Genomic DNA, 27,703 nt, shown 5'->3' on the forward strand with positions numbered 1-27,703 from the left:
CTGTATCTTCACTGCATATTATACTGTGACAAAGATAAATCAACAATACTTTATTAATTTGCGGAGGTGATGAACCATCTTTATATTAAATTTGTATCTTATAAGGATAATTCAATTTGCAAGTGTACTAATTTAAAATGCACAGATATAACTCACATTACTGGGCTGTTTAAAAGTAGATAAGAATATGAGCAAATTAAGGTCTCTATTTATTAGTAAATGATTTGGCCACAATTATATCTTTCTGCAATTAAATTGCAAATTGGTGAATACTTGATTGCAAAATATTAGCAACTGCTATACAAATTTCACTTTTAAAGGACCAGTAATATCAAATTAACTAATTAATAGACATTTTTTTTACATGTTGTTATCACTTCTTTTTTTTTAACTACCACAATTTTTTTCACTGTTTATGTTGCTAAATTGAGATCAAACATTTTATAGAAATGCAATTAAATTCAAATTATGACATTTTCTGACTCAAAGGCCTCCTTGAAACAACATTTTTTCACATAAGAGATCTATTCATGTCTTTCACAATTAAAATGTTTACACTATTATAGTCTATGAGGCTATTCACATGTCTATATATTTTTGTGGCCCAAGTGGTCTATACCTAAGCCAAGAGACATGTCCAATTTTAACCTGAGTTGGGGATGCAGCTGATGTAATTTATCTGGACTTTCAAAGGCATTTGATACTGTACCACATAACAGCCTTATAATGAAGCTACAGAAGCAAGTACTGAGCAATGGAAACTCGATGTAGATCGGTAAGGAATTGACTAAAAGACGGGAAACAAAGAGTCATTGTAAAAGGTACATTCTCTAAATGGGATATAGTCAGCAGTGTGGGCCGCAGGGATCTGTGCTAGGACCTATTCTTTTTAACCTCTTTATTAATGACCAAGTGGATGGGATTGAGAGTAAAGTGTCGGTCTTTGCTGACGACACCAAACTGTTTAGGATATTAGAATCTGACCTTGACATTAAAATATTACAAATTAATCTGGATAAGATGACTGAATGGGCAAACACTTGGCAAATGAGGTTTAGTGTAGATAAATGTAGAGTAATCCACCTAGGACGGAGTAATCCTATTGCTGCATAAACATTAAATGGGAGTATACTTGGGACTACAGAAGAGGAGAAGGACTTGGGTATTCTGGTTACAAGTAAGCTGAGCAGCAGTACTCAATGTCAAGCAGCAGCCGCAAAAGCAAACAAGATTTTATGATGTATAAAAAGAGAGATACAATCATGTGATTCCAACGTATTGCTACCCCTTTATAAATCACTTGTGAGGCCACATCTAGAATATGGGATCCAGTTTTGAGCTCCACATTTTAAACAGAATGTTCGAAAGCGGGCAACTAGATTATTACAAGGGATTGAAGGCGTCCATATCATGAGAGGTTGGAAAAATTGGGCTTGTTTAGCTTAGAAAAAGACACCCCAGAGGAGATCTCATTTATATGTATAAATATATGTATGGTCAGTACAAAGGACTGACACATGACTTATTCCTTCCAAACACCTTACTAAGGACCGGGGAGCACTTATTACCAGTGGAAGAAAGGCGATTCTGGAAGTTAAATAGGAAAAGATTCTTTCCTATTTTTCTGCAGTCAGACTGTGCAATGCCCGACCACAAGCGGTAGTAATGGCAGACACTATAACAGCTTTAAAAAAGGGCTGGTTGATTTGCTCAGTACATATAACATTGTAGGTTATAGATCATTTAGTGACAAAAAATGTATCATTAGTGGAGAAAGGTTTAACTTGATGGACCTATGCCTTTTTTCAACCTTTTTAACTATGTCAGGGATCAAATTCATCAGTGCAAGTCTAAGGGTATGTGCACACGATCAGTGTTCGCTGCGGATTGTACACAGCACAAGTGCACTGCGTGCAATCCGCAGCGGCCAGATGTTACAGCATAGTGGATGGGATTTCAAGAAATCCCATGCCCACTATCATGTTTTTAGACACAGCGTAAACTGACCCGCCGAGCGGGTTCAGGAGCCACAGCTTGTCAATTTCATCTGCGTAGACGATCAGTCTCCACAGTGAAATTTTTCCATAGGCTTTCATTAGATGCAATATATCCGCAAGAAAAAAGTGAGTACATGCATTTTAAGGTGCGTTTACGCATCTTACTGCGCATGACTACTCATTTAAATAAGTTGTGATGGGATGGGAAAAGGAAGTAGTTGACACCGGAAATTGCGCTGGCAGAAAGGTGAGTGTCATCTACCTCCTCCCTTTCCAAATAGTTTATGTGCTCCTCATAGACCCGGTACATAGAACCTAGATCTACATAAACCCTAGGTCTATGTACTAGATGCCCCTGTTCCAATTGTAAAAATAATAAAGTAGTATACATACTCACCTCTCTGTCCCACGATGAGTTCAGCATGCCACCACCACCCAGCGTGCCATCCTGAAGAATTCTCACTGCCGCTGATCACCAAAGATCAGTGATTGTGAGAACTCAGTCACGTAACCGCCGGGGACGGAGTTATCTCCGGTGATCAGCAGCGTTCTCTCCGGGGTTATCTCTGGTCAATTGAAGCATTCACAAGATCAGCTGATCTTGAGAATGCTGCTGATCACCAGAGAAAACCCTGTCCCTGCCAGGACACCCATACAGGACATGGGGGGCTGGATTACTGCATGAAGGACCATGAGGGGCTGCATTACTGCATGGAGGATGATGGGGGGCTGCACACTGTATGGAGGACCATAGGGGGCTGCATTATACTGTATGGAGAGCTGCATACTGCATGGACGACCATGGGGGATGTATACTTCATAAAGGATGATGGGGGGCTGCATACTGCATGGAGGACAATGAAGGGCTGCATTATACTGTATGGGGGGCTGCATACTGCATAGAGGACCATGGGGGACTACATACTGTATGGAGGACCATGGGGGACTGCACTATACTGCATGGGGAGCTGCATACTGAATGGAGGACCATGGGGGCTGCATACTGCATGGAGAACCATGGGGGGCTGCATACTGTATGGAGGACCATGGGAGGCTGCATACTGTATGGAGAACCATGGGGAGCTGCATTATACTGTATGACGGGCTGCATACTGTATTGACGACCATGGGGGGCTGCATACTGCATGGAGAACCATGGGGGCTGAATTGTACTGCAAGGGGAGCTGTATACTGCATGGAGGACCATGGGGGGCTGCATACTGAATGGAGGACCATGGGGGGCTGCATTGTACTGCATGTGGAGCTGCATACTGTATGGAGAACCATGGGGGGCTGCATTATACTGCATGGGGAGCTGCATACTGCATGGAGGACCATGGGGGGGCTGCATACTGCATGGAGAACCATGGGGGGCTTTATACTGCATGGAGGACCGTGGGGGGCTGCATTATACTGCATGGGGAGCTGCATACTGCATGGAGGACCATGGGGGGCTGCATACTGCATGGAGAACCATGGGGGGCTGCATACTATATGGAGGACCATTGGGGCCTGCATACTGCATAGAGGATGATTTGGGGCTGCATACTGCATGGAGGACCTTGAAGGGCTGCAATATACTTCATGGGGAGCTGCATACTGCATGGAGTACCATGGGGGGCTGCATACTGTATGGAGGTCCATGGGGGGGCTGCATTATACTGCATGGGGAGCTGCATACTGCATGGGGGACCATGGGGGCTGCATACTGCATGGAGAACCATGGGGGGCTGCATACTGTATGGAGGACCATGGGAGGCTGGATACTGTATGGAGAACCATGGGTAGCTGCATTATACTGCGTGGGGTGCTGCATACTGTATGGAGGACCATGGGGGGCAGCATACTGCATGGAGAGCCATGGGGGGCTGAATTATACTGCATGGAGGACCATGGGGGGCTGCATACTGCTGGGAGAACCATGGGGGGCTGCATTATACTGCATGGGGAGCTGCATACTGCATGGAGGACCATGGGGGGCTGCAAACTGCAAGGAGAACCATGGGGGGCTGCATACTGTATGGAGAACCATGGGGGGCTGCATAATGTATGGGGGACCCTGGGTGGCTGCATACTGTATGGAGAACCATGGGGGACTGCATTATACTGCATGGGGATCTGCATACTGCATGGAGAACCATGGGGGGCTGCATAATGTATGGAGGACCATGGGGGCTGCAAACTGCATGGAGAACCATGGGTGGCTGCATAATGTATGGAGGACCATGGGGGGCTGCATACTGCATGGAGGACCATGGGGGGCTGCATACTGTATGGAGGACCATGGGGGGCTGCATTATACTGCATAAGGTGCTGCATATTGCATGGAGGACCATGAGGGGCTGCATACTGCATGGAGGACCATGGGTGGCTGCATACTGCATGGAGGACCATAGGGGGATGCATACTGTAAGGGGGACCATGGGGGGCTGCATTATACTGCATGGGGAGCTGCATACTGCATGGAGGACCATGGGGGGCTGCATACTGCATGGAGTACCATGGGGGACTGCATGCTGTATGGAGGACCATGGGGGGCTGCATAATGTTTGGAGAACCATGGGGGTTTGCATTATACTGCATGGGGAGCTGCATACTGAATGGAGGACCATGGGGGGCTGCATACTGCATGGAGAACCATGGGAGGCTGCATACTGTATGGAGGACCGTGGGGGGCTGCCTACTCTATGGAGAACAATGGGGGGCTGCATTATACTGCATGAGGAGCTGAATACTGCATGGAGGACCATGGGGGGCTGCATTATACTGCATGGGGAGCTTCATACTGCATGGAGGACCATGGAGGGCTGCATTATGCTGCATGGGGAGCTGCATACTACATGGAGGACCATGGGGGGCTGCATACTGTATGGAGGACCATGGGGGGCTACAATATACTGCATGGGGAGCTGCATACTGCATGGAGGACCATAAGGGGCTGCATACTGTATGGAGGACCATGGGGGACTACATTATACTGCATGGGCAGCTACATACTGCATGGAGGACCATGAGGGGCTGCATACTGCATGGAGGACCATGGGGGGATACATACTGTACTGTGTGGAGGACCATGGCGAGTGTCGTATGCTGTGTGGAGGACCATGGCCAGTGTTTAATAAAAGTGATGTCTCGGTGTGTTTATTTAAATAAAATACTTTATTCATTTTTTTTTGCCTTTAACAATTCACAATGGGGTTAGTGATAGGGGCGTCTGATAGACACCTCCTTATCACTAACTCCTGGGCTTGATGTCAGTAAACATTGGCTGACATCAACCTCACAAATTTTACCCCACTTGCCACCGCACCAGGGCAAGTGGGAAGAGCTAGGTAAAGTGCCACGATTGGCGCATCTATGGATGTGCCAATTGTGGGGCGGCTAGGGCCTTGTATTTTTAGGCTGGGGAGGGGCAGTATCCATGGGGCCCCCAGCCTAATAATACCAGGCCGCAGCTGTCTGCTTTAACCTTGGCTGGTTAACAGAAATAGGGGTTCCCCCACGTAATTTATTTTGGGATCCCCCTATTTTTGCTAAACACCCAAGGTAAACAGACATCTGCAACCTGGTATTATCAGGCTGGGGAGGCCCATGGATACTGGCCCTCCCCTGCCTAAAAATACCAGGCCTTATAAGTCTGCTTTACTCTGGCTGGTTATTAAAAATAAGGGGGTCTCTCTTTTTTTAAAATATTTTTAATGGTATGTGCACATGATCAGTAGCCACGTGGTTATACAGCATCATACCCCCAGCAACCGGATGTAACAGCATAGTGGATGGGATTTGTAGAAATCCCTCAATGTCCACTTTGCGTTCATCTGTGCCTGAGGATCACTCTCGGACACTGACATGTGGCGTGTCTTTTCAGACTGCAGCATGTCAATTTCTCTTGCAGAGTCGAAATTAGATGTCATCTGCGTGACAGGGTGGCAAATCAGGGATGTTCATGGGCGGAGCAGATTTTTTGACACGAACATGTCGGAACCCGAACACGAATTTGAAATGCCAAACAAATTCGCTCAACAAAAGTCAGTATCTCCGGTAAGCATGTTGACAGTTTCCACAGGTACTGGAGACACTGACACACGCAGACCCATTCAAATCTATGGGTCTGCACACTTGTCAGTGTGTTGCCACGGACCGTGTGTCCATGTGCTCCACATGCTGACATGTCCGTTGTTTTCTGGATGCACGATCCGCAAAAGTGTCTCACGCTAAACACACATAGATGCCATTCGTGTGTCATCAGTGTGACACGTACCGGCGCCTGGGTTTCCAAGCGCCGGGTGCTGAACGCTACCCTCATCATGGTTCCCTGCCGGCGCTGAGATAATCACCAGCAGGGGATAATGATGAGAGTAGTAGTAGTCTGCTCCTGCTTTGTCCCTGTGAAAAAATAAATTTAAAATAATAAAAACCTTATACTCACCTGTCCGGAGATGGCCCCTGTTGTAATCCTCTGACCGCTGATGCTGGGGAGGCAGGAAGAATGAGCCGCTACAGAGCTGTGCCCAGTGAATGACAGGACACTGCTCCTGAGCTCAGCGCAGCTCCGGAGAAACTCTCTGCAGCGGCTCAGTTTCCCCGGCTTCTCTGCTGAGTCGCATGGATTACAGCGGGGGACATCTTCGGAGACCTAACTTCTATGAAAAAAGCCCGCCTGTGAGGGAAAAAAAAATGGCCGCTGCTCATTTGCATAATGAGCATAAGCCGGAGGCGGCTTCACTGCAGCCTCAGGGCCGCAGCCGACTCCAGATCATCTGCACATACCCTAGGGGTCTGTGAGCCATCTGTGTGTTGACCATTTTTCAATGACTGTTTGATAGGAAAAGCTTTAGAATCATTCATTAGTTGCTTTTTATTTTTTTTTGCATACAAGAAAAAGTGATGAAAGCATGATGATAAAAAATTACACCCTGACCAAACACAGATGAAAATCTGGTTCAAAACACTAATAAAAATTGGTCAGTTTTTTGCCTTAAAGAAAAATCATGAACATGTCAATGAGGCATAATGAGAAAAAAAGTAGACTGCTGTGTGCAATTATGTTTGAAAGTTGAAAGAAATATGATTCTCTACCAGTACATTTTATTCATACCAGTGGTTGAGCAAGTCCAGGTAAGTATGGTGGTTTTGCGCACATGCGCAGAACCCTCCAGGGTTCAATCAAAGTCAGAAGGCCCGTCCCAGAGTGAGAGACCCAGAGATTTCAGAGCGAGCAGCTGCAATCTGAAAATGTGGTGAGGACCGGACTGATGGCGTGGAGGAGCTGATAGGCCCGAGGTGAGTGGTAGGATGAGTATAAGTATTTTTTTAAATTTTTTGCATATTATGATTATTATGCTATGGGGTCCGGAGAGACCCTAGAGAACAATAAGGGACATGAAATTCACGGAGAATAACTTGTCTGTGAATTGATTTTCCCAGGAAAAAAACAGACAAATCCTAATTTTGTCTAATCTGCTCATCTCTAATCCTAAGTGATTTCTGACAGATCTGCTTATAGTGACATAAGTATAGTGGATACAAGAGTTGTAGTCACACCCGGTTCTGGGTCCTGAAGCCTGTGGGGGACTAAAAGGGCCAAAGGCGGCTCTTTGGTGCATATGGGAAAGGAAATATTATTTAAGACCTGTGATAGTTGGTGGTCCATAGTTGATGCCACAAGCATCAAGTTGTGCCACTGCTTGTTTGTTTTTCAGGTTGTCATAGCAAATTGTGGTCTCTTTAGGGAGAATAGGGAAAAAAACTGAATCTATAGGATTGTCTGTTAAATAAATAACCATTAACTTGACGGAGATCTCTAGAGCTGGAACTTTTCAAATATAGATTATACTAAAAATATAAACAACCATACCCATATGTGCCTATAAGTACCCTCTTTTTCTACTATTATCTTTATAATGTGGCATTGGAGTGACAGAGGCTTCAGATCTAAAACCTCTTTTGCATTACAATTCTAACACTGATTTCTCAGAAATGCTGGACTTGTCTTGTTCGTGAATTTTTCATTCTGAAAACAAACTTATCGAAAATTAAAGATGAGTGAATCTTTTTGCTTCATTTTTCTAATAATTGATTGGCAGTGAATCCAAAACATCCAATTGACATGAAAAGACATGTATGACATTCTGAGGTCTCCTAGGGCTGTATCCAACCTCTTTCAAGAACTTTAAGGCTGCGTGCCCACTATGCATTTTTCAATCATTTTTGCCGCTGAATTTCCGCAGCAAAAACGCTTAAAAAACGCTTGGTAATACGTACACTTGCACACACGGATAATATTCGTTTTTATGTGCGGATGGTACCCGGGTTTGGAGAAGAGGAGACTCTCCTCCAGACCCAGGTACCATAGAACCTGTTAAAAAATGAACTTACATTATACTTACCTTCCGATGGCCCCCGGCCTCCTCAGCGATGCGTCCGGTCTGTTGTATGGGTCGCGGTGGTGTGAAGGACCTGCCATGATGTCATTTAGTCATGTGACAGGTCACGCGACCGCTGACATCAGCGGTCGCATGACCTGTCACATGACTCAATGATGTCACCACAGGTCCTTAAACGCCACCGCGACCCATACAACACACCGGACGCAGCGGAGAAAATACCGGGGGACATCGGAAGGTAAGTATAATCTTTATTTTTTATTTTTTACCATTCTTAATTCTTTTTTTTTAACTATTACTTGATCACACTATATAAATCCATGCCGGTTGCATGGATTTATATAGTGTGACCAAGTTGTCAAGCACTTTTCCAAGTGATGCTAAAATCACTTGGAAAAGCGCTTGATAACCCGCATGCAGAAATGCATGCAAAAACACTTGACAAACGCTTCTACCTGGCAGGAAAAACGCATGTAAAATCTGCATGCGTTTTTCTTGCCAGGGAGAAGCAGAAAAAATATGCAGCATTTCTGCATCGTGGGCACATAGCCTAAATGGAACCTGTCATCAGGATTTCACACCGCAGATTACTTGCACATATAGCTCTTTCAAAGTCAAGTCCAGCAATACCTTTACCCAGATAGTCTGCTTCATAACAGAGAAATTAGTGTTTGAATTGATATGTATATGAGGCTGTAGATCTTAAAGAGGTTTTCACATGAACAGAGTTCATTTTAATTAATAGATCTTGAAATAAAAATAAATTCTACAATTGGATGTGTTAAAAAAATGTTTCTATGCTGAGATAATCTTATAAATGTGCCCCTGCTGTGTGCTGTGTAATGGCTATGTCTTACTGTGCAGGAACATGGTCTGATCATACCACATCTCCTGGGCAGGGGGGGACACAAAAGAGAGTATACAGACAGGACAGCACAGCATTGCAGCTGATTCTTTTTGTGATGTAAAACATTTCACTGCCTGTTTTTAAGCAATGTTTTATCTTAAAGAAATAATCAGTTGTGTTCCCACGTAGCATTGTCTATATACTCACTTTTGCGCCCTCCCCTACACAGGAGCTGTGGTATGATGAGACCATGTTCCTGCACAGTCAGACACAGTCATTACACAGCACTTAGCAGGGGCACATCTATTAGATTATCTCAGCACAGGAACATTTTTTTAAAACACATCCAAATGTGGAAGTTATTATTATTATTATTCAAAGGTCTATTGATTAAAATATTGATTGAACTTAACTTTATTCATGGGAAAACCCCTTTAACCCCTTCACCCCAAAGCCTGTTTTCACATTCTTAACCAGGACGATTTTTTGAATTCTGACCACTGTCGCTTTATGAGGTAATTACTCTGGAAAGCTTCAACGGATCCCAGTGATTCTGAGATTGTTTTTTCATGACATATTGTACTTCATGATAATGGTAGCATTTATTTGATATGACTTTGATATGACTGCTTTTTGAAAAAATCAGAAATTTGGCAAAAATGTTGAACATTTTGTAAATTTCAAAATGTTAATCTTTATGCCCTTAAATCAGAGAGATATGTCACACAAAATAGTTAATAAAAAACATTTCCCTCATGTCTACTTTACATCAGCACAATTTTGGAACCAACATTTTTTTTGTTAGGAAGTTCTAAGGGTTAAAAGTTGACCAGCTATTTCTCATTTTTCCTACAAAATTTACAAAACCATTTTTTTCAGGTGCTTCACAGGAATTTTTGGAATTTGGAAGGAAAAAATAAACATTTAACTTTTTTTACAAAAATGTTACTTTAGACCCATTTTTTTTGCTTTCGCAAGAGTAACAGAAGAAAATGGACACCAAAATTTGTTGTGCAGCTTCTCTTGAGCACACCAATACCCAATATGTGGTGGAAAACCACTGTATGGGCGTACGGCAGGGTTCGAAAGGCAATGAGCGCCATTTGACTGTTTGAATGTAAAATTTGCTGACATAATTAAGGGACGCCATGTCATATTTGGAGGGCTGCTGATGTGCCTAAACAGTGGAAACTCATCTAGGGGGCAGTGATCATATTGACACCACAGGTATGTCACATAATTTTATACCATTGGGCAGTGAAGAAAAAATAATTAAATTTTTGCCACAAAAATGTTGTTTTAGCCCCAGATTTTACATTTTCACACTGGGAAATGGGTAAAAATGGCACCAAAATTTGTCCCACAATTTCTGCTGAATGTAGAAATACCCCATATGTGGCTGTACAGTACTGCTTAGCCACACGGCGAGACTCAGGAGGGATGGATCACTTTTTGCCTCCTGGAGCGCAGATTTTCCAAGAATAGTTTGCGGATTTTTGTGAATGGAGTTGAAGCTTTTATTGGGAACATTTTACATAACATTTTGGATCACTTCTTTCCTGCGCTCTACGCTGAGCACTTACATTGGGGTTTCCATCTAAATCTCCAAGTCATGTGATTTGGATGAAATCCCCAAGGGATCCATTCACTATAATGAGGCAACAGAGTTAGTCTGGACTCCATCTGATCTCTGTTCAGCGTCGTCCTTCTTTTCAGAAGTGCAAAGAACTGTGGCCCATGGCACTTTTATGCACGCCTAATAAAAAGATGAACACCGTGGGATCACAGGTCCTACCGTGTCCACAGTGCCTCCATCTGCCTCATTACAGGGAATCTTCCGGCCGGGGGTTCAGTCTGAATCACATATTTCAGAGATTTACACAGAAACCCCGGTGTAAGCGCTCAGCGCAAAGCGCCGGATAAATGTGAGCAAAGTCTTACTGCAATCTTTGGGAGGCAGAATGAATAAATCAACAGCATGTGAAGAATTGGTTTTATATATTTTTTACGCCTTTCCTCATGCGGTATAAGTGATTAGACGACTTTATTCTTCGGGTCGGTGCAATTACAGCGATACCAGATTTATATTGGGTTTTTATGATTGACAGCTGTCACACACTAAAAGACGCTTTTTATTGTAAAAACAAGTTTTTGCATCACCATATTTTGAGAGTTACAATTTTTCTATAATTTGGCTGACAGTCATGTAAGGGCTTGTTTTTTGCGGGACGAGTTGACCTATTTATTGGTACCATTTTCGGGCACGTAACATTTTTTGATCGCTTCTGTTCTGTTCGCTTCTACCTTTTTTGGGAGGTAGAATGAACAAAATCCAGCAATTCAGGAATTGTTTTTGGGGGATTTTTTTTATGCCGTTCCGCGTGTTGTAAATTGATAAGGCAGATTGATTCTTCGGGTCAGTGATATTACAGCGATACCACATTTATATCTTTTTTTATGTTTTGGCGTTTTTTTTTTACACAATAAAAACTATTGTTTAGAAAAAATAATTATTTAGGCATCGCTTTATTCTGAGAGCTGTAGATTTTTTATTTTTCTGCTCATTGAGCTTTATGGCAGCTTGTTTTTGTGGGACAAGATGACGTTTTTAGTGGTACCATATTTGTTTACAGGCGTCTTCTTGATCGCGTTTTATTCCACTTTTTGTTTGGTGGCATGATGATAAAGCATCGTTTTTTGCCTTGTTTTTCACTTCTTTTCTACAGTGTTCACTGAAGGGGTTAACTAGTTTGACAGTTTTATAGGTCGGGTCATTACGGACACGGTGATACCAAATAAGTGTACTATTATTGTTTTATTTGTTTGTTTTTTTACACAGATAAATATATTTATTGGATTAATATTTTTTTCTTTTTTTTTTCTTTACTTTGTGATTTTTAAAAAAAAATAATTTTTATTAAATGTTTTGTTACTTTTTTACATTGTCCCAGGGTGGGACGTCAACTTCAAACTGTAAGATCGCTGATCTGATGCTCTGCAATGCACTGCAGAGCATCAGAGCAGCATCTGACAGGCAGGAAGGAGGCGTCTCAGCTGAGCGGCCACCTTCCTGCAGGACCCTGAAGGACCCCGCGGCCATCTTGGGACCGGAGGTAACTATGGAGACCATCAACACAATGTGATCACATCACGCTGTGCTGATGGGATCACAGAGGGAGCCTACTCCCTCTGCAATACCCTGCGATGTTGCTGTCACTATTGACAGCGGCATCACAGGGGTTAAACGCCCGCGATCGGTGCTAGTGTGTCACCCTGGCCTGGATGCCACAAAATGTAATAAAGCTGTGTCTGAGAGCAAGGGGGAGGTTCTCTAGTCAGGGGAACATTAGCATGCAGTACCTCCTGTCTCAGGCCAGTAGGGGGAGCAGGCTGCCCCTATAAAAGCTGGTGCTGGGGGCAGGGTTAGAGAGAACTGGATGGCCTGTCTCAGCACTGAGACTTGTCCCGGAGCAGAGCAGGGACAGAAAGTTGTATTGCACCTAAGAGGAAGTGTGGCAGGAGGAGAGCCACAAGCCAGAGACAAGAGGCGAAGAGAGCCTGTCTTGGCAGATAACGGACTTAATTTACCAGACTTTGGTGTCTGAGGCTGGGAGGATTCCACATCCCCCAGCAGATAACCAGTCCGCAGGGGACTGTATATTCCTTGGCCTAAGAAGCCTGGAGGCCCTGCCACAACAGAAGGGACCAGCAAAGCCGTACAAGGCTGGGAGCAGAAAGGAACCCACGTCGCAGGCCATACAGGCGAGAATACACGGAAAGCTCGGAAACGTGGGCTGTTACCCTATAACGAGGAGATAGCCAGAAGGAGCACAGAAAGCACGGTAGGCCTACACCCTCACCCTGACCAGGGCCAATTTCCCCGTTGCTCTCAGACATCCAGGTCCCCTCCTAGCTGGGACTTTTTGTGGGTCAGCTTACCTGTTCTAGTAAAGACCCTGGACTGCAACCTGTTGTCTGCGTGCTCCTTGCTCCTCCAGCACTATCAGCACTGGGACTCTCACTACCATCACTTCCAACATCCATTATACTGCCCTGGGGCCGCACTCTTCCCGTGGGGAGTCACATTACCCTAGCTGCACACCTCATCAGCCCCAGCGGTCTGCCTTGCAGCGGCGGTTCCTAATGACCGCAAATCCACGGGTGGCGTAGTCGGACATAATCATCAGCACATAACGGACTACCACTGGCCTGACCACCCTGAGCCACGGAACCGGGTTGCCACTACTACTCCCATCGTTCCCCTACTGCCCGTATCCGAGTGCCCCACGGCCCAGGGGGCGAGTCAGCTTTGGCGTAGTCGGCAGGATTGCAACCAACCCGCCACAAACGGGTATTGCGTGCCTAGAAAAGACTTTGCACTTACCTGAAAAGAGGTTTCCCACCATCCGGAGCCGTTTCCCGCCATTTCCAGCCGTCTCCCGCCATCTTCCATCGGTTCCCGCCATCTTCAGCCGCTTTCCCGCCATCGGACTCCATCTTCAGGACGCCGCGCGGGAAGAAGAGGGGCGTGGACGTCCAAACCGCGCGAGATCCGAAGCTCCGCCCCATGCACCGACGCTGCGCAAGGTCCTGGAAGGGAGAGAGAGCGACGCTGACGTCATCTGGACGTGACGCAAGGTCCTCGTCCAGAGCAGCAGCAGCGGAGCCGCGGCCTACAGAAGAGGATCGTCGGAAGGTAGGCCACGCTTAACTAGGGGGAGGAAGATGTCGGACACAGAGGCGCCCACTACCACCAACGCAGCTGCAGCAGCGGTGATGCCCTTTTCCCTGCCCTACATCCCTGGAGCGGCCTTGCTGCCCAAGTACTCAGGGGAGCCCCATGCTTTAAGGAAAGGCTGTACAGTTTGTTCCAAGTCTACCCCCTGACAGAGGAACAGAAGGTCAGCATACTAACAGGGCAGTTAACTGGCGCAGCCCAAAGGGAGGTAAAATCATGGCCCACTGAGGAGAAAAGGACTGTGAAGGGTATTCTGGCCCGGCTGCGGGGTAACTTTGACACACGTACCTCCGCTGAGATTAAAATGAGGTTCTATGGATGTAAGCAGCGGGCACAGGACAGCATCAGAGACTATGCCCTAAATCTGCAGGAAGCCTTGAGGGCTATTCAACAAACTGACCCTGGCAGTGTGCAGGAAACGGATAGACTACTAACAGAACAATTCATAGAAGGTCTGCTGTCTAGTGCCCACAGGGCCCAACTGCGCCTCATGTTCTTTCAGAACCCCGACCTGACCTTTGCCCAATTTAAGGACAGGGCCATAAGGGTGCTCCGTGAATCTGCAACCAGTGGCGCTATAAACCCCCGGCGCCCTGCTCTCACCTACCACCAGGAGGCGGCGCCCTCCTCTATGGACCCCGTGGGGGCTGATGCACAGGTCCTGAACCAAGCCCCGTCGAAAGACCTGCACCACCAAGTCCAGGAGCTGACCAGGAGCGTCGCAGCGTTGTCCAGGACCGTCCAGGCGTTGCAAGTGGACCCGGCAAGACCCATCGAGCTGGCTTCAAGTCCGGAGGATGTCCCGTGGCGTCGACAGAGGAGGATCCTGTCATTCCGAGGGAGGCCCACAGGCCGCTACGCAGAGGATGGACAGCCCATTTGCCGTCGATGCAACCAGCCCGGACACATTTCCGGGTACTGTAATTTAAACGGGTCCAACCTGGGGCAGAGGGCCAACCCCCAGGCATAAGATCACCAGGCCCTTACAATTGGCGTAATAAGTAAGTTGGGGGGCCCGGTTTTACCCATGGTGCTGGACGGTATCCCCATGAGCGCCTTGCTGGATACTGGGTCACAAGTAACCACTATCCCTTATGTACTTTTTAAGCAGTATTGGACTGATTCTGATATCACACGGTATCCAGACAGTAACTTGAGCATCATCGCCAGTAATGGCTTACCCGTGCCGCAGATGGGGTTCAAGGAGATGACCATTAAAATTGGTAAAGTTGAACTGCCGGCACAGGGAGTGATTATTGTGGACATTGACCGTCGTGAAAGTCACCCTAAAATAACTGTGGGTACTAACGTAATTGAAAATTGTCTTTCAGAGGTAATTGTAATCTTACAACAGGTGGCGGTGAATGCTAGTTCCAGCCAACAGAGAGTCCTCAACAATGAGATAAAAGCCCTGATGAGACGGCAGCAGGTAGAACTGTCTGGTGGTGAGATCGGTAGCGTAAGACTGAGTGACCCATTCCCCATTTCCATGCCTCCCAAAAGAGAAATGTTGATCTGGTGTCGGACTGCAATCGGGTTGAGAGGTAGAGACTACCAAGCCATGGTAGAACCCGTGTACTCAGACAGCAGGCCCACCATTTTGACAGCCCGGGGGGTGGTTGATGTCCGTCATGGGAGGGTGCCCGTCCGCATCCTCAACATTGGGGAGAGGGAGGTACACTTACCTAGGTACTCTACACTCGCCAAGCTGTTTGTGGTCGAACACAAAGCTATCAAGGCCGTGGAATCCTTGCCTCCATCTCCTCAGGCGGAGGGTAATGGCTCCCAGAAACAAAAGGAGGACTGGTGCCAGAAACTCCATGTGGGTGCTGACTCCACTCCCCTGCACCAAAAACAAGGAGTCTACCGGGTGGTACAGGTGTACGAGAGAGTCTTTAGTAAGCACCCGCTAGACTTCGGCAGAGTAAAAGGGATAGAACACCACATCCCCACAGGGAGCCACCCACCAATAAAAGAGAGACATAGGCCTGTACCCCCTGCACATTATCAGAACGCCAAGGGCATGCTAAGAGAAATGAAAGAAGCTGGGGTCATCAGAGACAGCTGTAGCCCCTGGGCAGCCCCCTTGGTTCTGGTGAAAAAGAAAGACGGCACCATGAGAATGTGCGTCGACTATAGACAAATCAACCGTATCACCCACAAAGACGCATATCCGCTGCCTAGAATAGAGGAGTCTTTAGCCGCACTAAAATCAGCTAACTTCGTTTCTACTTTGGACCTTACTAGCGGGTACTGGCAGGTTCCTGTGGCAGACGCTGACAAGGAGAAGACCGCCTTCACCACCCCGATGGGACTGAGCGAGTTCAACTGTATGCCTTTCGGGCTCTGCAACGCACCTGGGACCTTCCAGCGGCTGATGGAATGCTGTCTAGGGCACCGAAACTTCGAGACGGTCCTCCTTTACCTGGTCGACGTGATCGTCTATTCGAAAACCTACGAGGACCATCTAAAGCACCTGGCCGAGGTGTTCGAAGCCCTGGCAAGCTATGGCCTGAAGGTGAAACCATCGAAGTGTCACCTGCTGAAACCAAAGGTCCAGTACCTAGGGCACATGGTAAGCGCGGAAGGAGTGGCCCCCGACCCTGACAAGGTCACGGCAATCAAGAGCTGGCCAAGCCCCTCGAACATCAAAGAGGTGAGACAGTTTCTCGGATTGGTAGGCTACTACCGAAGGTTCATCCCCGGGTTCACTAAGATGGCAGCTCCTATGCAGGACCTCCTGATAGGACAGTCTAAGTCCAGAAGCCAAAAGCCACCCTTCAAGTGGGATCAACCGGAAGAGGAGTCCTTCCGCCAGTTGAAGATGGCCCTCACAGGGGATGAGATCCTGGCCTACCCTGACTATGGCCAGCCTTTTATTCTCCACACAGATGCCAGTAATGTGGGACTTGGAGCCGTACTGTCCCAAAACCAACAGGGCAGAGAACGGGTGATCGCGTACGCCAGTCGGAAGCTGAGGCACACCGAGAGGAACCCGGAGAATTACAGCTCCTTCAAGCTAGAATTCTTGGCGGTGGTGTGGGCCGTGACAGAACGCTTCAAGCATTACCTGGCCTCCGCAAAGTTCACCGTGTACACGGACAACAACCCGTTGACACACCTGGACAATGCAAGACTGGGTGCCCTGGAACAGCGGTGGATGGTCCGTCTCTCCAACTATGACTTCGTGATCAAGTACCGGGCAGGCAAAACCAATCCCAACGCGGACGCCCTATCAAGAATGCCTCACTTACCTGAAGGTGACGAAGACCCAGAAGAGCTGGAGGAGGTAGAACTCCCCGTGTTTCACCGGTATGGAGCCGCTCAATACTCCCACCGCGTGAAGGAGGAGGATCTAACAACTGTGATGATCAATCCCCTACCTCACCACAGCTGGGCAGAGACCCAAGATAGTGACCCTGCAATCCGCCTGGTGAAAGATCTGCTGACCCGGGAAGACGCCTGCTTAGATCCAGATGCCCCAGAGGAAGCCAAGCAGCTATGGAAAGAGAAGAGCAAGCTGTTCCTCTACAAAGGCAAGTTGTGCAGAAGGATTGTCAACCACCGGACGCACGAGCTGACCTGGCAAGTCGTGGTCCCAAGGCGAGATGCAGCTATGGTCCTGGGGGCTTACCATGACAGAGCGGGACACTTCGGTTGGAAGAAACTGGAGTTCCTACTAAGAGGAAGGTTCTTTTGGGTCGGCATGAGAGGAGCTGTAGAAAAATGGTGCAGAGACTGTGGCCCTTGTCACCTAAGGAGGAAGGACTGCACCAGCCAGAAGACACCCTTGAGGCCCATCGTCACCACGCAGCCTCTTGAGCTGGTAGCTCTGGACCATGTCAAATTGGCTCCCAGCCGGTCAGGATGCATCTATGCCCGGACAATCGTGGACCACTATTCCCATTTTCTAGTGGTGGTCCCGGTAAAGGACTTGACAGCCCAAACAGCGGCCAGAGCCTTCCAGCAATACTTCTGCCGTCCACACGGGTATCCGGAACAGGTCCTGACGGACCAGGGTCCAGCGTTCGAAGCTGAAATCTTCCAGTAGTTCTGCAACCTCTATGGCTGTAAGAAGATTCGTACAACGCCTTACCACCCACAAACCAACGGGATGTGTGAGAAAATGAACAGCATAGTCATTGATCTCCTAAAGACATTGCCCCTTGAGGAACGCAGCCTGTGGCCAGAAAAACTGCCGGATCTGATAGACTTATACAATCATATCCCGGTGAATGCTACCAACTGCACCCTGGCTTACCTGATGCGAGCCAGACCAGGTAAGCTGCCCGTAGACCTGGAGATGGGAGTCCTAACACCTGAGGACACCTCCCCGGATGCAGACTGGGATACGGAAAGGCAACTTCAGTACAAGAAGGTACAGGAGAGTGTGGAGAGGAGCCTGGCCCAGGTGAGAGAGAGGCAAGAAAAACTCTTCAACCAACATGCCCCTGCTGGTCCCTTAGAACCTGGTGAGCAAGTCCTGAAGCGGAAGAGAAGGCTACATAAGTTGGACGACCAGTGGGAAAGGGAACCCTACACCGTACTGCAGTCTGATCACGACAACCCGAAGGTGTGCGTGATCACCAAGGACGGAGGAGAAACCACTAGCACCGTCTCCAGAGACCACCTCAAAAGATGCCCCGAGCAACTCCGTAGTGCAGAAGAGGATCAGAGTGACCTTGAACCCGCAGAGGACAAGGAAGAAATGATCAGCACCATTCTCGGAGAGTTCCCTCAGTCCTGGACTCGCATAAATGATGCCATAGTGGTACCCGTCCTGCATTTCCTGCAACCGGCACAGCAACAACCAACACCAGAGCCGGAAGGTGAAGAGGAGCAAGCGGATCCAGAGGCAGAAGAGCCTGTACCAGCAGCCCAGGAGAGTCAACCCTCTGCTGACAGTGAGCCTGCCATGCCTGCGGTAAGCCAAAGGACCCGCAGACAGCTGCCTGCCCTACCTGTACACCCAGCTGGTAGCTGCACCCCTAACGCTAGTGGGGAAAGCCAAGTCAGTCCACCACCAGACAGTGGGCTACGTAGGTCGACCAGGAGCACAAAAGGGCAGATACCCGCTCGCTGAAAAATATAGAGCGCGCTAAGATTGTAAATAACCCTGTTACCAACTGTTGAAATGTTTGCCTAGTTACATGCTTGTTTGGTAATTCTGTGTTTCAGTTTCTTGCAGTTACCGTAAGGACTCAAAGGTTATGGACTTTTTTATAACCAGGACCTTGTATGGACTGCGTTCGGAGCTTAACCAAGGAATGAACTAAGACTGTAAAGGACTTGGGGTAGGACAGACCCCTACCTGGTTAAGGCTCCCCGTTGTATTGGTGATATGGACACCCGGTCACAGACCACACTGTGACCTTAAGAACTCAAGCTGTGCGTCGTCTGTCTGTTAATGTTTTATGGTTATGCATATTGTCTTTGTTTATTGTTTAGTCCCGGAGTACTAAATTTTACTTGGCGGGAATGTGTCACCCTGGCCTGGATGCCACAAAATGTAATAAAGCTGTGTCTGAGAGCAAGGGGGAGGTTCTCTAGTCAGGGGAACATTAGCATGCTGTACCTCCTGTCTCAGGCCAGTAGGGGGAGCAGGCTGCCCCTATAAAAGCTGGTGCTGGGGGCAGGGTTAGAGAGAACTGGATGGCCTGTCTCAACACTGAGACTTGTCCCGGAGCAGAGCAGGAACAGAAAGTTGTATTGCACCTAAGAGGAAGTGTGGCAGGAGGAGAGCCACAAGCCAGAGACAAGAGGCGAAGAGAGCCTGTCTTGGCAGATAACGGACTTAATTTACCAGACTTTGGTGTCTGAGGCTGGGAGGATTCCACATCCCCCAGCAGATAACCAGTCCGCAGGGGACTGTATATTCCTTGGCCTAAGAAGCCTGGAGGCCCTGCCACAACAGAAGGGACCAGCAAAGCCGTACAAGGCTGGGAGCAGAAAGGAACCCACATCGCAGGCCATACAGGCGAGAATACACAGAAAGCTCGGAAACGTGGGCTGTTACCCTATAACGAGGAGATAGCCAGAAGGAGCACAGAAAGCACGGTAGGCCTACACCCTCACCCTGACCAGGGCCAATTTCCCCATTGCTCTCAGACATCCAGGTCCCCTCCTAGCTGGGACTGTTTGTGGGTCAGTTTACCTGTTCTAGTAAAGACCCTGGACTGCAACCTGTTGTCTGCATGCTCCTTGCTCCTCCAGCACTATCAGCACTGGGACTCTCACTACCATCACTCCCAACATCCATTATACTGCCCTGGGGCCGCACTCTTCCCGTGGGGAGTCACGTTACCCTAGCTGCACACCTCATCAGCCCCAGCAGTCTGCCTTGCAGTGGCGGTTCCTAATGACCGCAAATCCACGGGTGGCGTAGTCGGACATAATCATCAGCACATAACGGACTACCACTGGCCTGACCACCCTGAGCCACGGAACCGGGTTGCCACTACTACTCCCATCGTTCCCCTACTGCCCGGATCCGAGTGCCCCACGGCCCAGGGGGCGAGTCACTAGCACCGATCGTGGATGGTGCTGCGGGGTGTCAGCTGTCACACAGAGCTGACACCTGCATGTGATTGCAGCGGCATGAGCCCGCCCGATCGCCGCGCAGTACATGTACTGCTCTTTGTGGGAACGCAGCTCCCACAGAGCAGTACATGTACGGCGCATGTCGGGAAGGGGTTAAGACTCTGTCAATTCAGTTCTTTTCCACACCCTAGCGCCATCTCTACCTGGTTTTTAGATGGCTCCATTGCCTGAAGTCACACAGCATAGAAGCTGTCAGTCAGGCAGTGCTGGGCAGGGTTACAGAAGCTTTAAATCTTCAGCCTAATAAGCATATTAACTCCAACGCTGATTTGCCAGTAACAGAGGAATGGACTCGACTTGTCTTTGAAAGGGATACATTCACATATAAACAGTTTTGTGGGTGAAATCCTGCTGACAGATTCTCTGTATTGCGATAATATTCCACGATAGCAGAGGGAAATAGCCGAGCATCTTTCATAATACTGTATGATTTTCATACATGTAATTAAAGGAAAAACAATGGTAAAATGGAAAAGCTATATTCTTATATACAAACTACATATAATATGACATTCCATTCGCATGGTACAATTATTGTTTCATATTTCAGTGTTATATAATTGGCTCAAAGTAAATTATTTAGCTGGTCAGAGAAGTGCATTTTTCTATGTTGAGTGGACGGACAGTCAGAGGCAGTGAGGCATACTATATTCACAGGAAAAGTCAAGCAACATAAAACTTTCATTACCGCTGAACATGAAAATATAGCCTTTCTCAAACCATGGATTTCAAGTGACCCTTAAAGATGACCACAACCATACAAAATGCTCACCTTTCTACATTTATAATCGAGGCGCAGGTAGCATCAATAAGGTGCAACATTATGTAGAACCTTAAAGATTAAGCTCTAAAAGACAAAATGAGCCTTAGCTATCTTAATCTACTCTTTTCCACTTCAAAGCAGCCCATGTAGCATTAAGGTCTGTAATTACCCCTGAGGCATTTCAGTTTTGAACCAACAGTACAAAATTGCACTTTCTGATAATAATAGGAGTCTACAGTTGTGTTTCATCAATTATGTAGCTGGTGGTGTGAGTGACTTTTTAACCCCAGTTGTTAGGAAACATGGCATAACTATCTGAAGAGATGAACAAGATGAAGAAACCAAGGGAAACATTAGCTAACTATGCTTAAAGAATATATTAAAGGACGTTATACTTCAAACAACATCTAATATACAGTATTTGCATTCAAATATTTTAGAATTTACCTAACTTGATTCTTAGTGTAGGAGTTTTAATTAATTATTAATTTTCACATAACCTATTCTTTGAATTTATTACACTTGGCATATTGTATGTCTGCCCATTTTGCAGAGATAAACCCATTCAACTATACAAAACCATAGATCTCTTTGGTAATTCTTATTAGAGATGAGTAAATAAATACAATTGTACAATTTTTAGAAATTCACTGACTCAAATTCAAACAATTGCCTACAATGGCCGCTACCATTTTAAATATTGCAGAAGATTGCATCAGACAGAGCTGGATCATATAATGTTAGTCATCACTTCCCCCATAATACTTTGCAGCTATCACATCACATGGTATAGCACAACAAATCATGAGGGACCTCTCATAACCTATAAAACAGTAGAAACAGTGAATGCACCAGCCATTTTGAGGTGAATCTGGCTAGTGTGAAGATGTCACAGCTCAAACTTAGTCATTGAGAGGGAGAGAAAGAGGGAGAGAAAGCACCAAATATAAAGGATATAAAAGACAGATAGTGTGTAACTGCACAACAGTAAAGAACAGTAATTATCTGTTTACCCACAGTAATATATGTAAAGGTCACTTTGACATTACTATAGCTGTGTTTCCATTAAAAGATTTGTCCCCTTTCTGATAATGGGTTTTGCCCTGGGTGTAGTTCAGTTATAAAATAGCAAACCGCATTGTGTTCACCTTCATCAGGTCCACTGGTAAGTCTCTGCTGTTGTTCCTGGTGTCTGTCACTAGCGGCAGCACTGACATTATGTTAAATGCACAGCAGCCAATCAGTGAGGTCAGAAGCTCTACCCCTGCAGATGGAACACCCCTTTCAGGGCTGCTGAGCTCAGTGATTGGCTGTCACACTGTTGATATGACTTCAACACAACAGCCAATGCCAGACACTGATAACAATGATGGAAAATCACTGTTGGACTTAGTGAAGGTGAGTAGAGCCCAGCTGGGGCTCTGTCTGAAATGGAACAACAGCTTTAAGGGGAATCTGTTAGCTGGATTTCACCCCTAATTATTTATATGTGCTTGTAGCGCTTTTAAAGACATGTGACGCAATACCTTTATATGGCCATCCATTACTTCCAGCCCCCCCAATTTCAAGCATGTTGGCCTCCCCCAAAATATTATGTTAGGGGCAAAGGATAAGGCAGTTGGATGACTGAGCCTTTTGTTTTCAGGGAATAAGCTGCCAGCAGCAATGTCTGATAGCAGGTTGCTCCTCTCTTCCTATCAGAGGTGTACCGCCAATGGTGGAAGACCATGCGGCTGCTTTGGGGCCCCTGAGATATGGGGGCCCATTGCTAGCTCCTGTACCACCCCATACCTCGCCTGGCATCATACTTTTAACTGTTTTGACATCCTGAATGCCGAGAGAGTTGAAAACAATGATGGGAGAGGGAGCCGTCAGCTGACACTCCCTCTCCCATCATTCCCCCTCTACGTCTGAGCTCTGTGACATCTCAGCGCAGAAAGCACAGTAACGTCACTACAGCATGCCCTCTGTGCTGAGCAGTACAGAGAGTCATAAAATGTGCTGCAGTAATGAGCAGCAGTGGAACGGGGAGAGATGAGAATTTGTTTATTTATTTTTAATATGGGGCCCATTATACTGCATGGAGGACTATATGGGGCCCATAATACTATATGGAGGAATATGTGGGGCCCATAATACTGTATGGCGGACTATATGGGGCCCCTAATGCTGTATGCAGGACTATTTGGGGCCCATAATACTGTACGGAGGAATATGTGGGGCCCATAATACTGTATGGAGGAGTATGTGGTGCTCATAATACTGCATGAAGCACTATCTGGGGCTCATAATACTGTATGGAGGACTATATAGGGTCCATAATACTTTATGGAAGAGTATGTGGGGCCCATAATACTGCATGGAGCACTATCTGGGACCCATAATACTGAATGGAGGACTAGATGGGGTCCATAATATTGTATGTAGGACTATGTGGTGCCCATAATACTGTACGGAGGAACATGTGGGGCCCATAATACTGTATGGAGGAACACATGGGGCCCATTATGCTATTTGGGGCCATTATACTATTTGGAGGGCTATGTGAAGGCCATTATACTATTTGGATGGCTATGTAGGGGCCATTATACTATTTGAAGACCTATGTGGAGTCTTTATGCTATATGGAGGACTATGTGGATTCAATTATACTGTTTGCAGGACTATATGGAGCTGCTATACTTTTTGCATGTCTAAGTGAAAGGGGCATTATACTGTTTGCAAGACTATATGATTTCATTTAAACTAGTTTCAGGACTATGTGGGGGCCATTATACTGTTTGCAGAAATGTGTTCGGACTATTATACTGTGTTACAGGACTATGTGGGGGGACATTATAATGTTTGCAAGGCTATGTTGGGGGCCATTATACTTTTTGGAGGGCTATGTGGGTACCATTATACTGTTTGAAGGCTATGTGTGAACCATTAGACTGTATACTAGCAATTATACAGTGTGAATGTTTTTGTGGGATCTATCTATGCTGTTTGGAGGGCAGGGTGGGTGCCATTATACTGTTTGGAGGGGGTAAATATACAGTGTGAATGTACTTTTTAAGGGCTGCAAAGTTGTGCGATATGCTCTTCTGTCACCCCGTCTAATATTACATTTTTTTGGGTGGGTGGGGGTGGGCCCAATTGGAACTTTGAACTGGGGCCCCATGCTTTCAATGTACACCCCTGCTCCATATGCAGAACAAAATTCATGCTCAGCCAAGTTGAGACTCATTATGTAAGGGACAAGGTAAGGCACAGTTGAAAGATTTTTCCCATGTCGTTTTATGAGAAAAATTGCAAAATTCTTGTAAAAACAAGCAACTTTGTGTTTTTAGTGTTTACTGCTAGGTCACCAGTCATTAGCCACTCCTGAAGTCTGGAAGTGGTGGCCAAACATGTGCAGTGCTTACAAACTCTTTTCAATAAATGTTGTAAGCACTGCTCTGACATTGCCAACGATCACTGGAGTGCTCTGTTAGCTTTCGTTCTCGGACAGCTGCAGCACAACATCACTTCTTCGATGCTGAAGAGAGAAAATTGCCTCAAATAGCAATTTACTAGGAAAGTCTGCACAACCTGGCATATTTGAATTTTGCTCGATCCGCTCATCTCTAGTTACAGCTGGTGTTTAATATCTATCTGGCTCATAAAAATAGCAAAACACATATCTAAAACAATTGCACATTTGTAGATTTTAGTATAGTGAGATGGAATAATACAATTATATGTCTTTGTAAAAATGCAGAGACGTAAGCAAATTATTGACTTGGGAACAATGACAACATATTATGGACTGACACCTTGAAAAGAACCGAATAAATAGGTTACAAACATATGATTCCTTTGTATGCCATGTTTGATATGAGAGTAATGTATTAAATATTATTTCATTCGTATTCATATTAAGGATTATTACAGAAAAAGAACAAGAAAGATACCCAAGGAAAAGTCAATTTATTTTCCACACTCGACTTCTAGGAGAAGCTCTGAGCAGAGTTTGCCAAGTTATACATCAATTGAAAATAAGTCAAACCATGGTTTTAAATGGCTACATTTTTATTACTGAAGGGTCTTAAAAACTAATTAATAAAGTGAGATATAATATAGAGTATGAGAAACCTAGTGCTGTATATCAAAATAAAGAAAAGCATTTCAGACAATTTGTGGCAGGAAAGGCTATTGAAGCTGAGAACAGAATAATCTATTATTTTTTAAGTGCAGAAAATGTATTTCTATTATTTCTATTCAGTTTTTTCATGCATGACTTTATTTGAATTTCCAGAGCAAATTGTGGAATAAAATTTTCTGCATATTCTCTTCAATATAGCCTTTGATTTAAATATTTTCCTAAATGTATAAAGACTTTAAAATAAGATGAATAGATGGTTGTGATTTGCATAATTAGTAAATATTTTGATTATTATATTTAATGATGTAATTAGCTTCTTTCTCTGTATAGCCTGGAAGACTATATGTTGTGGCTATAAAAGCAATAAAAAAAAATAAAAATACATAAAAAGGGTATGTTAAATCCTTAAAGGGAACCCTTAAAGTTTCCAAATGCTATTAACCTTCGGATGTAGGGTTAATCTGCAGGTTAATAGCATTACAATGCTGTCCTGCAACTTTACTGAGAGTATGGCTACCTTGAGCAAACAAACACTATTCCTGACAGGAGTTGCTTGCTTTCAGTCATAGAGACATGCCCAGAGTGGCTACAGTGACCACTCATTACACATTGAACAGCAGCTGTAAGCACGCCCTGGCACTTTAATTGACAGCTCACTCTGTATAGATGTGCTGCACAGCGAGCTGTCAATCAAAGTGCCAGATTAAAGAGGTTGTTTGCTACTTTTACATTGATGACTTATCCACAGGATAGGTCATCAATGTCTGATCAGCCGGGGTCTGACACATGGCACCTAGACCGATCAGCTGTTATCGGTGTCAGCGGCCACCAGCCAGACTTACTCACTTGCAGAGCTCCTCCGTTTTTTGGTATTGGCCGCCGCAGGGTACTGTGCATCTGCTTCCTATTCAAATCAATAGGAGGTGGATGATGTGTAGTACCCTGCGGCAGCCATTACCAGAAGATGGAGAAGTTCGGCAAGTGAGTACTTCCGGCCAGCGGCCGCCATGGCTGACACCAAAAGCAGCTGATCGGCGGGGGTGCCAGGTACCGTACCCCAGCGGATCATACATTGATGACTTATCTCCAGGATAGGTCATCAATGTAAGGGTAGTGGAAAACCTCTTTAACTTTATTAACCCTATATCTTACAGTTTATAGCATTTGGGGACATAGCATGCTCCCTTGAAGTACCAGGTAATTTTTCATCTTCATATTATCGTTTTCTTTCCTCCCTTTTTCCCAAAAGTTATAACTTTTTTATTGCTCCATTGGCAGGGCTTGTTTTTGCAGAACAAGTTGTAGTTTTGAATCCCATCATTCATTTTACCATATAATGAACTGGAAAATGGGAAATAAATTCCCAGTGGAATGAAATTATGAAGAAATGTAATTCTATCATGTTTTTTGAGATTTTATTTTTATATCATTTATTACATTGTAAAAATTACCTAGCACTTTGATTCTTTGGGTCAGTGTGAATCTACTTATTTTTAAATCTACATCTATGTAAGGTAAGGAATTAGAAGTCTTCAGGAACAGAAGTTTCCAATAACAGACACAAAACAGAGATTCGTTAAGAAAATTACAGAATTATACAGTACAGACCAAAAGTTTGGAAACACCTTCTCATTTAAATATTTTTCTGTATTTTCATGACTATGAAAATTGTACATTCACACTGAAGGCATCAAAACTATGAATTAACACATGTGGAATTATATACTTAACAAAAAAGTGTGAAACAACTGAAAATATGTCTTATATTCTAGGTTCTTCAAAGTAGCCACCTTTTGCTTTGATGAAAGCTTTGCACACTCTTGGAATTCTCTTGATGAGCTTCAAGAGGTAGTCACTGGAAATGGTTTTCACTTCACAGGTGTGCCCTGTCAGGTTTAATAAGTGGGATTTCTTGCCTTATAAATGGGGTTGGGACCATCAGTTGTGTTGTGCAGAAGTCAGGTGGATACACAGCTGATAGTCCTACTGAATAGACTGTTAGAATTTGTATTATGGCAAGAAAAAAGCAGCTAAGTAAAGAAAAACGAGTGGCCATCATTACATTAAGAAATGAACGTCAGTCAGTCCGAAAAATTGGGAAAACTTTGAAAGTGTCCCCAAGTGCAGTTGCAAAAGCCATCAAGCGCTACAAACAAACTGGCTCACATGAGGACCGCCCCTGGAAAGGAAGACCAAGGGTCATCTCTGCTTCTGAGGATAAGTTTATCCGAGTCACCAGCCTCAGA

The sequence above is a fragment of the Phyllobates terribilis genome, unplaced genomic scaffold (genome assembly GCF_046119375.1).
Source record: "Phyllobates terribilis strain yellow unplaced genomic scaffold, ASM4611937v1 Scaffold_3__8_contigs__length_932513732, whole genome shotgun sequence".
Lineage (NCBI taxonomy): Eukaryota > Metazoa > Chordata > Amphibia > Anura > Dendrobatidae > Phyllobates > Phyllobates terribilis.